We start from the raw sequence: 9,906 nt of genomic DNA, 5'->3' as shown, positions 1-9,906 counted from the left end.
GATACACTCTCATCATCACTGCTGTTGTTGCCCAGATGCAACATTCCCCTTTTTTTATGAGCCGATGTGTATACACACAACCCATCAGTTACGAATATTTTTCTTAGCCCTGCAGTTATTAGAAGCTCTCTAAGAGCCAAGCATGTGTAGGGGTGTGTGTGCTCTGCCACCTGAAATTAGGCAAATTGGAAAACAGCACATCCTGGCTGGCAGAAAAAGGGTTTCTTTCCTGCTGTCCCTTTCTTCCCAAAACCAGGGCCCCTAATCCCTCCAGAAGAGGTTGGCGCAGACTACACACACAAACACACACACATAAACACTCCGATATACACATAAGACAGGCTCATATATACATACAACATGCATGCAATACACAGGCAGCTTGCACACAAACATGTAACAAACATATACCTACAACACACATACACACTCCAAAATACACATAAGGCAAGCTCATATATACACACAACATGTATGCAATACACAGGCAGCTTGAGCACAAACACGTACATACATACACCTACACACACACTCTGCTATACACATAAGACAAGCTCATATATACACACATGTACACAATACACAGACAGCTTCAACACAAGCATGTAACAATAATAATAATGGTATTTGTTAAGCGCTTAACTATGTGCCAGAACTGTACTAAGCGCTGGGGTCGATACCAGCAGACTGGGTTGGACACAGTCCCTGTCCCACATGGGGCTCACAGTCTCAATCCCCATTTTACAAATGAGGTAACTGAAGCCAGAGAAGGGAAATGACTTGCCCAAAGTCACACAGTTGACAAGTGCCACAGTCGACATTAGAACCCACGACCTCTGACTCCCAAGCTCGGGCTCTTTCCACTGAGCCACGCTGCTCCTCTATACACGCACACTCTGATATACCCAAAAGACAAGCTCATATATACACACAATTTGCACACAATACACAAACACATAACACACATACATCTACACACACACACACACTCACACGGTATGGCCAGGTTAGGCCTGGGTCCCTCCTCAGTACGATTTAGTCCGATTTTCGGTGGGAACTGGGGCTCTGGGCTAGAGGATACCCCTCACCTCAGAGGGGAGCCTCCCTTCACTTCCAGCATCATTTGGTCCGAGAGCCTCAGCCAAGTTTAGCTGAAACCAAAAAGAATCAGAGTCAGACACAGACCCACCCCAAGAAAAGGAAAATGTAATTGGAATTTATTTTTCCTCCTCTTCAAATTTTCCTATTGGTTCCTCCTGTGAGTCTGGGTGGAAGAGGTCTCATCTGCCCCATGGGGGTGGCGGGGGTGGGGGGAGATGGAGGAAGGGAAGGCGGGGGGCTCGGCCTCAAAGGGAATTCAAGCCCCGCCCGCCCCCCCCCCCCACCCCGTGGGGTCTCCAAATGGGGAGGGGGAAGGAGAGGGAATGGGGAGGAGAGGGAATGAGGAGGATCAGGCAGGCAGGGCCTGGGCCCCGCGCAGGCAGGACACCAGGGTGGTGCCAGGCTCCTTGGCCAGACTGCAGGCCGGGCCCAGGCTGGGCGGGAAGGAAGGGGCAACCGGCTGGAGGAGATGAGGGGGCGGGTGAGGGACGGGGGCGTTGGCGCGAGGGGAGTTGCAATTGCCGCCTTCTCCTTCACCGAAGCGCTCAGTATAGTGCTCTGAACACTAGTGAGCGCTAAATAAATACGACTGAATGAACGAAGGAGCCCCTTCAGGACCAGCCAAAAGGGTGATCGGCTCTGCAGCGGCCGAGGAAAGGGGGACCCAGTGCTGTAGGGGCAGAGGGAACGGTGACCCCCTACTACAAGCGGCCTAGGAAAGGGTGCCCAACCGCTGCAGGGCAGTGGCCGAGGGATGGGTGCCCCAACGCCGCAGCGGCAGAGGGAAAGATGCCCAACTGGTGCAGGCTGGTTCTATTTATCACTGGCATGAGTCGGGGGGAGGGTGGAACCCCACCCGCGTGGCAATTAATGTTTCTTCTTTCTGGAGAGTTCCTGAAGTCGGTTTCAGCTTCCCTGTCCCTCCATTCATTCAGTCATACTTATTGAGCGCTTACTGTGTGCAGAGTACTGTACTAAGCTTTCGGAAAGTACAATTCAGCAACAGATAGAGAATGTCTCTACCCAACAATCCCTACCCAACAACGGGCTCACAGTCTGGAAGTGGGAGTGGGCAACTAAACAAAAGAAGTAGACAGGCATCAGTAGCATAGTAGCTGGCATGGCTTAGTGGAAAGGACCCAGGCTTGGGAGTCAGAGGTCACGAGTTCTAATTCCGACTCCGCCGCTTGTCAGCGTGTGACCAAGGGACGAAGCCCTACTTGGGACAACCTGATGATCTTTTATCTACCCCAGTGTTTAGAACAGTGCTTGGCTTGAAGCAGCGTGGCTCAGTGGAAAGAGCACGGGCTTTGGAGTCAGGGCTCATGAGTTCGAATCCCAGCTCTCCCACTTGGCTGTGTGACTGTGGGCAAGTCACTTAACTTCTCTGTGCCTCAGTTCCCTCATCTGTAAAATGGGGATTAAGACTGTGAGCTCCACATGGGACAACCTGATTCCCCTATGTTTACCCCAGCGCTTAGAACAGTGCTCGGCACATAGTAAGCGCTTAACAAATACCAACATTATTATTATTATTAAACACTTAAATACCAACATTATTATTATTATTATAGACATCAGTAGCACTCCTCTACCCCTCCTCGTCCCCTGACACACACACACCCCCACACCCTTTATAAGTCGCCCCATCCCGGGTGTAAGTGGCCTTTGGTCTCAGGCAAAGACATCTTCTCCCCCAGAACTCTGCCCGTCCCGGAGTCTGGAGGCCTGAGTGGAGCTCCATCGCCTCCCCCGCACCCCAGATCTGCCTGGCTGGGCAGAGTTTTGTGTTTTGTGTTGCATATTTTGTGAGTTGGGCAGGCCGAGGACCCCCGACTCAAAGGAGGAGGAAGATGGAGCTCGGGGGACAGGGGTGGGCCAGAAAAGAAAACGGGAAATTCAGAGGGAAGCATCATCCCTCAGAGTGGCTTAGTGGAAAGAGCCCATGCTTGGGAGTCAGAGGATGTGGGTTCTAATCCTGTCTCTGTCACTTGCTGCGGTGTGACCTTGGGCAATTCACTTCACTTCTCTGTTGCCTCATCTGGAAAATGGGGATTAAAAGTGTGAGCCCCACGTGGGACAACCTGATTATACTGTATCTATCCCAGCACTTAGAACAGTGCTTAGCATATAGTAAGCGCTTAACAAATACCATTCATTCAATCGTATTTATTGAGTGCTAACTGTGTGCAGAGCACTGTACTAAGCACTTGGCAGGTCCCTGGGCGAGCAGAGAACTGCACTTGCAGCAGCACACAAATTCGTTGGTAGAGGAGGCAAACCAATCAAACAGAATTTGTGGAGCGCCTACTTTGTATGGCGCGCTGTACTAAGGGCCGAGCAGGCAAATGCCTCTGAGGAAAGTCAAGCCCACTCCATTCTGCTCCTGACAGTTTCTTTCTTCTGGCTGAGTCTATATCAGCAAACTCCCCCTTCCATTCAGGCCCCAAATTTATACCCTGACCAACCACGGTCATGTCTCAACGTTGCATTCATTCATTCAATACTTACTGAGCACTTACTATGTGCAGATCACTGTACTAAGCACTTGGAATGTACAATTCAGTAACAGATAGAGACGGTCCCTGCCCAATAACAGACGCACAGTTGCAGGCCAAAGCCCACCCCTGTCCTCCTCTTTCTTCTCAATAATGGGATGCTTTGGGGAAAGAGAGGAGAGGAGAGGTGACTAAACTTCCCAGATCGTTGAGAACCAGTGCGGTCTCTCTCAGGTAGCATATCTAAACCAAGTGCAAAGAGCGGCAATCCCAGGGCTAACAGATGCCGAAAGCAGGGTGGAGCCGGATTTTAGTAGTAAATTTTCCTCAGTAATTGTGACCGTGTAGACCTCACCAGAGAACAGGCCAGTGAAGAGGCTTCATACATTTAATCCTATTTCTTAAGCACTTACTGTGTGCAGAGCACTGTACTAAGCACTTGGAAAGCACAATGCAGCAATGAAGAGAGACAATCCCTGCAATGGCTCGGTCCCACACGCCTGAACGTGGCCCTGGGTGCGAATTCACCCTTAGCCCTCCCAGACGCGAATCCCAGAGGAATCCATCCATCCGTGTTCTCAGGAGCAAGGGGATTTTGCAAAGTTTGGGGGTTTGCATCACCAGTCTCTCGGATTTCAAACCATCTTATTTCCAAAGATCTGGATCTTTCTAGTTAAAAGAAGAAAAGAGGGGCCGTGTTTCCTTCATCTTGTGAGAAAAGGCGACAACCCACTGAAGGCCCATTTCGCAGACCCTCCCGATCATGTGGCCACCCAGAAGAGGCCTTAGGGAGAGAGGGACTCCCGGCTGGACACACACTTCGACTGACCCTGCCAGTCCTCTCTGTCCCAACAGCTCCCTTCTCTCCGTCAGCGTCTACTGCTTTTATCCGTAAGATAGTCATCGGGGAGAGGACAGATAAGGCCCTTTGAAGGTCCGGCAGGCGGGCTTTCAAGCTTCCCCGCGATGGCTTTTATTTTCTTTTTGATGGCTAGCGTGTTGGGGGGTGGGGGAGAGAGAGAGGAGAGAGAGACCCTGTCTTCTTCTGGGATAATCGAAATCATATTTCAGGACTGTCTGTCTGAACTTTTCGTACGTTTTCCGCTCCCCTGACCATCTGATTTAAATACCATCCCCTACCTCACCTTGCAGAGAGGATATCTATAAGGACTGAGGCATTTTATAGGGTCCCGTACATGTGTATTCGTTATCCAGACAGCCTCCTGCGCTGTCTAACCTGCAGACCTTAAAAGCAGCCTCAGAAATGCAAAACGACTGGGAGCTGGAAAAGTGATGATCTCCAGTTAGATCATTTCTCCTGGAAATCTGAAGGGAGGTTTCCCGTTTGATTGGAAAAACTTAGGCTTTCAGATGTTGGCAGGTGGGGGGGGGGGGTGAGGCGGGGGTGGGGGCGAGGGGCTGACGGAGGCTCGGAGCCTTCGAGGCCCGGAGCTGTGGATCGCGGGGATCCTGGAGAGCGCTCCCCAAATCGGGCTCGGGGAGTCGGACTCGGGGATCTGGATGGGAGACAACCTTGTGCGGGGCGCTGGGCTTCTCTCGGGGAGTCAGAAGCAGCGTGACTCAATGGAAGGAGCAAGGGCTTGAGAGTCAGGGGTCGTGGATTCCAAACCCGACTCTGCCCTTTGTCAGCTGCGTGACTGTGGGCAAGTCACTTCACTTCTCTGTGCCCCAGTTACCTCATCTGTAGAATGAGGAATAAGACTCTGAGCCCCACGTGGGGCAACCTCATTACCTTGTATCTCCTCCCAGCGCTTAGAACAGAGCTTGGCACAGAGTAAGTGTGGCTCTGTGGAAAGAGCCCGGGCTTGGGAGTCAGAGGTTATGGGTTCGAATCCCGGCTCTGCCACCTGACAGCTGTGTGACTGTGGGCAAGTCACTTAACTTCTCTATGCCTCAGTTACCTCATCTGTAAAATCGGGATGAAGACTGTGAGCCCCTCGTGGGACAACTTGATTACCCCGTATCTACCCCAGCGCTTAGAACAGTGCTCTGCTATAGGAAGGGCTTAACAAATACCAACATTATTATTATTAAGCACTTAACAAACACCATCATCATTACTATTATTTCTCTGGGATTCGGACTAGGAGGGGAGGCCTCGGAGTGGGACTTGGACCTGGCAATTCTAGGAGTGTTGGATTCGGGGGTCTGGGCATTTCTCGGGCACTCGGCCTCGGGAGACCTGGGGGGTCTCTCCTCGAGTCGAATTTAGGGAGCGTAGGCCGTGGCCTCTCAGACGGGAGCTGTTCCTTGCAGAAGGAAGGCAACGGTTGTCGATGCATCTGAGAGGTTCGGGGAGCGAGAAAGCAGAGGAAGAGGGAAAGAGGTCTGCTGAAGAGAGGCTCAGAGGGGATGGGGGAAGAGGAAAGAGAAGAAAGATTGGGGCTGGAGAGAGATTTCCAGCATCTCCTGAGTGAAGTGGGGGGAGGGGGTCGGAGGAGAGGAGAGCCAACAGAGGGGTTGATGATGCCCCCCGGCGCAGACCCAGCCGCAGGCTTCATAGGAGAGCACGGGTCCAGGGCATTTGCAGAAAGGGATGAAGAGAGGGAAGGAAGAAAGGATCAGAGGGATCTAGGGATCAGAGGGGGAGGTGGGGAGAGAAAGTCCTTGCTAGGGGGCGGCCTAGCCTGGACTTCCCTGCCGGGGGTGGGATGGGCCCGGGGAAAAGGACTGCCGCCTGTCTCTGCGGCCTTCCTCTTCTCTGCGGGGGCTGGGTGGTCCAGACCCGCGGGTCCGCTTAGCGTGGAGGGGGGAGGGGACCCAGGATCCTGCAGGTTTGACTGGCAAACCTCGGTCCCTCCCCCTTGGAAAGGGAGACGACTCCCCCCTCGCCCCCTCTACCCCCCACAACCCGCCCTTAAAGGACTGGGCGATCCTCCCCGGCCCCCTGGGGTATTCAGACTCATCAGCACACCGCGTTTTTGAGGGGGAGGGGGAAGTCGATCCCCTGAGTGGAGGTTGTCCCGGGATGCCCCCTTTGAGACGGTCCGGTGCTCTCCCATCCCCAACCCTCAGGAAAGGCTGATCCCCCGAAGGGCGAGGCATGAATAAATCCGTGCCGGTTTCGGATCTTGCGGATATGGGTATGGAAATGGGCGAAAATCCTTCCGGACCCTTTCTAAAGGAGCCTCGGCCTGTCCCTTCTCCGAGCCCTTGAGACCTCTTCCACGCTTTTTAATAATAATACTAATTTTGGCATTTGTTAAGCGCTTACTACGTGCCAAGCACTGTTCTAAGCGCTGAGTAGATACAAGGTAATCAGGTGGTCCCACAGTCTTAATCCCCATTTTACAGATGAGGGAACTGAAGCACAGAGAAGTTAAGTGACTTGCCCAAAGTCACGCAGTTAAGTGGCAGAGAACCCACGACCTCTGACTCCGCAGCCCGTGCTCTTTCCACTGAGCCGGGCTGCTTCTCATTTCAAAGCTATTTAAAATCGGGGTCCCGTCGAGCTAGGATGCCTAGGTCCAATTTGCAGCCAGCGGGGCCCGAGTGGCGACCCCGACCCGTGTATAAGGCGGTCCGGAGGGCGGGTCCCGGGCCGGGCGTGGGGTTCCGGACCGGACCAGACAGGCCCGGACCTCCGGGCGGGCCCTGTGGACCCCGTCCCCGGCGCTGGCACTCCGGGCTTCCTCGAAGGGAAGGAAAGAGGAGGAGGGCTCCGCTGGATCCATTCGATTTCTTAGCTCTCTCTTTTCGGATCTATTCTTCAATCTCCCCAACGGTCCCTTCGGAAGCCAATTCCCCAACGTCCCCAAGTGGGCAAAGGACTCAGAAGCCAACCGAGTTCCCCAAATGCGAGAGAGGGGGAAGCAAAGGACTCGGAAATGCGAGTTCCCCAAATGCGAGAGAGGGGGAAGCGTCGGTGATAAGCATCGTGCGAGCCCCACGGAAAGAGGTGGGGGGCGGGGGCTGTGTTGGCTTTCGACCGTCCCGGGGCTGAGGCTTGGCACCGGGTGGCAAGCGTCTTTTTTCTCTGGGCCACCACTCCCGGAAGATGTCCGGGGCGGTCCAGGAGGCCCCGAGCCCGGCCTGGCGAGCCGGGTAGGGCACAGGGACCCCCCCGACTCATACAACCCCTCTTCTTCCCTGGGGAATTCGTGGGGGTCGGCGGGGGAAATCTGGACCCTCTCAGTCGGTCGAAAAGCGAGAAAGGCATGGGTACCCATATCCTCTGCACCCCAGCACCCTCTACTCCGACCTGAACAGGCCGGTCCCGATGCCGAGGGAGATCAGAGAGGAGACTGAAAGGTTATTTCAATTAAAAAAGAAAACAGAAAACGGGCATAGTTCATGATGAACCCAGCGGACGTGTCAGTTTAGCGCTCAACAAATGCCATCATTATTGTTTAGCATCAGTTTACAAGAAGCGGAGCATAAATAGCTGGAGAGAAAGGGAAAGCGTTCCTGAGAAAAAGGTGTCTGCACAAAAATGACTTTTTGGGTGGGAGACCTTCGGGCAGCCTGATCCCATCCCACGCCGCTTAACGCCCTTTCCTCTCATTCATTCATTCAATCAATCGCATTTGTTGAGCGCTTACTGTGTGCAGATCACTGTACTAACAGCTTAGGAGACTACACTCCTATATCAATCGTATTTATTAAACGCTTACTGTGTGCAGAGCACTGTACTAAGCGTTTGGGAGAGTACATTCCTTCATTCAGTCGTATTTATTGAGCGCTTAATGTGTTCAGAGCACTGTACTATGAGCTTGGGAGAGTACATGCCTATATTCAATCGCATTTATTAAGCGCTTACTGTGTGCAGAGCACTGTACTAAGCGCTTGGGAGAGCACATTCCTTCATTCAGTTGTATTTATGGAGCGCTTACTGTGCGCAGAAGACCGCACTAAGCGCTTGGGAGAGTGCATTTCTTCCTTCAATCGTACTTATCGAGCGCTTACTGTGCGCAGAGGACTGTACTAAGCGCTTGGGAGAGTACATTCCTTCATTCAATCGTATTTATTGAGCGCTTACTGTGTGCAGAGCACTGTAGTAAGCGCTTGGGAAAGTGCAATAAAACAATAAAGAGTGACCGTCCCTGCCCTCAAGGAGCTGACTGCGCGCTCAGGACCGTCCCTGCAGACTCCTCCAGGCCGGGGCTGGGCCGGGCGCCTTCACGCAGGATGCTTTCCCCACAACCGCGACGAGAAGCGCTGTGCCCTGCCCTGGCCGTGCTGGGCGCTGGGGCAGCCGATCAAGGCCCTGGTCCTCGGGGGGCGTCTGGGGCTCTCGGGGGGATTTAGGGGTGGCCCTGGGAGGGTCCCCAGGAAGACTCAAGGATCAGCAGGAGGGCCCGTGCAGTGGAGGTGGGGGGAGGGCTGCGGGGATGGGGAGGGTTGTTTGCTGGTCACCTGTTTAGCTGAATTTAGAGTACTGGAGCGGGCAGGGAGATCCTGAACTAAGAGTTAGAGGTCGTGGTTCTGACCGCATCCCAGAGTTTGTCTTGGGGCCAGTGCCGGTGGGAGGCATCGGTGCCACCCCACCCAACGAGCGGTGTCCTCTCTCACCGGCCTTGGCACCGGACGGAAACTCGGAGTGGAAACCCGGGAGAAATCCGGGGAAAGAAGGCGGTGCCTTGGCGGGGAACCTACCGGATTTCAGGCCGGGCACTGCCCTCGCCCCGGGCACAGAGTGTGGCCCGAGCCGGCCTGAGGGCGAGCGGCTGCGGGGGGTGCCAATTAGAGACAACCAGCCGGAGAAGGTGGGATCATTTCTACGCCCCCCGAGGCCGTGGCTCTCGGACCGTCGGGGTGCAAATAAAACTAGGGGTGTGTGCGTGTGTGTGTGCATGGAGGGGGAGATAAAACTCGAAAGAGCACTGCTTGAAATCATTATCTGTAGGGCAGTCAGTCTGGAGTGACTAACGATGCCCTTCCCGGACACACTAATTAAGGAAAAGCTAATTATTCCGTAGCGCTCCCATCTAGCAATCTGAGGGGTCGGAAGGGAATCGAGCCCCCTTCTTGGCAAGGGAGTCAACAGGCTGGGACCGCGAGGAGGTGGGGGTCGGGGGAGAGAAGCCATAAACTGTCCAGGGATTGTCTCTGTTGTTGAATTGTGCTGCCCAAGCGTTTAGGACAGTGCCCTGCACACAGTAAGCGCTCAATGAATACGATTGAATGAATGGTCACCTCCTTCAGCATCGCCTGGTCATTAAGTTAGACGTCTACTGGGGCCGCCTGGGTTGGTGCCTACACCCACAGCTTTTCCCTCGGGATGAGATCTTTGAGACTGAGCTGGCCTGACCGCACCGGTCAGTAGCCCTCTCGGCCCTGCGTCCCC

This window comes from Ornithorhynchus anatinus, chromosome 4 (genome assembly GCF_004115215.2).
Source record: "Ornithorhynchus anatinus isolate Pmale09 chromosome 4, mOrnAna1.pri.v4, whole genome shotgun sequence".
In the NCBI taxonomy this organism is placed as follows: Eukaryota; Metazoa; Chordata; class Mammalia; order Monotremata; family Ornithorhynchidae; genus Ornithorhynchus; species Ornithorhynchus anatinus.
The sequence above is the reverse complement of the archived record's forward strand: the minus strand, read 5'-3'. Positions refer to the sequence as shown.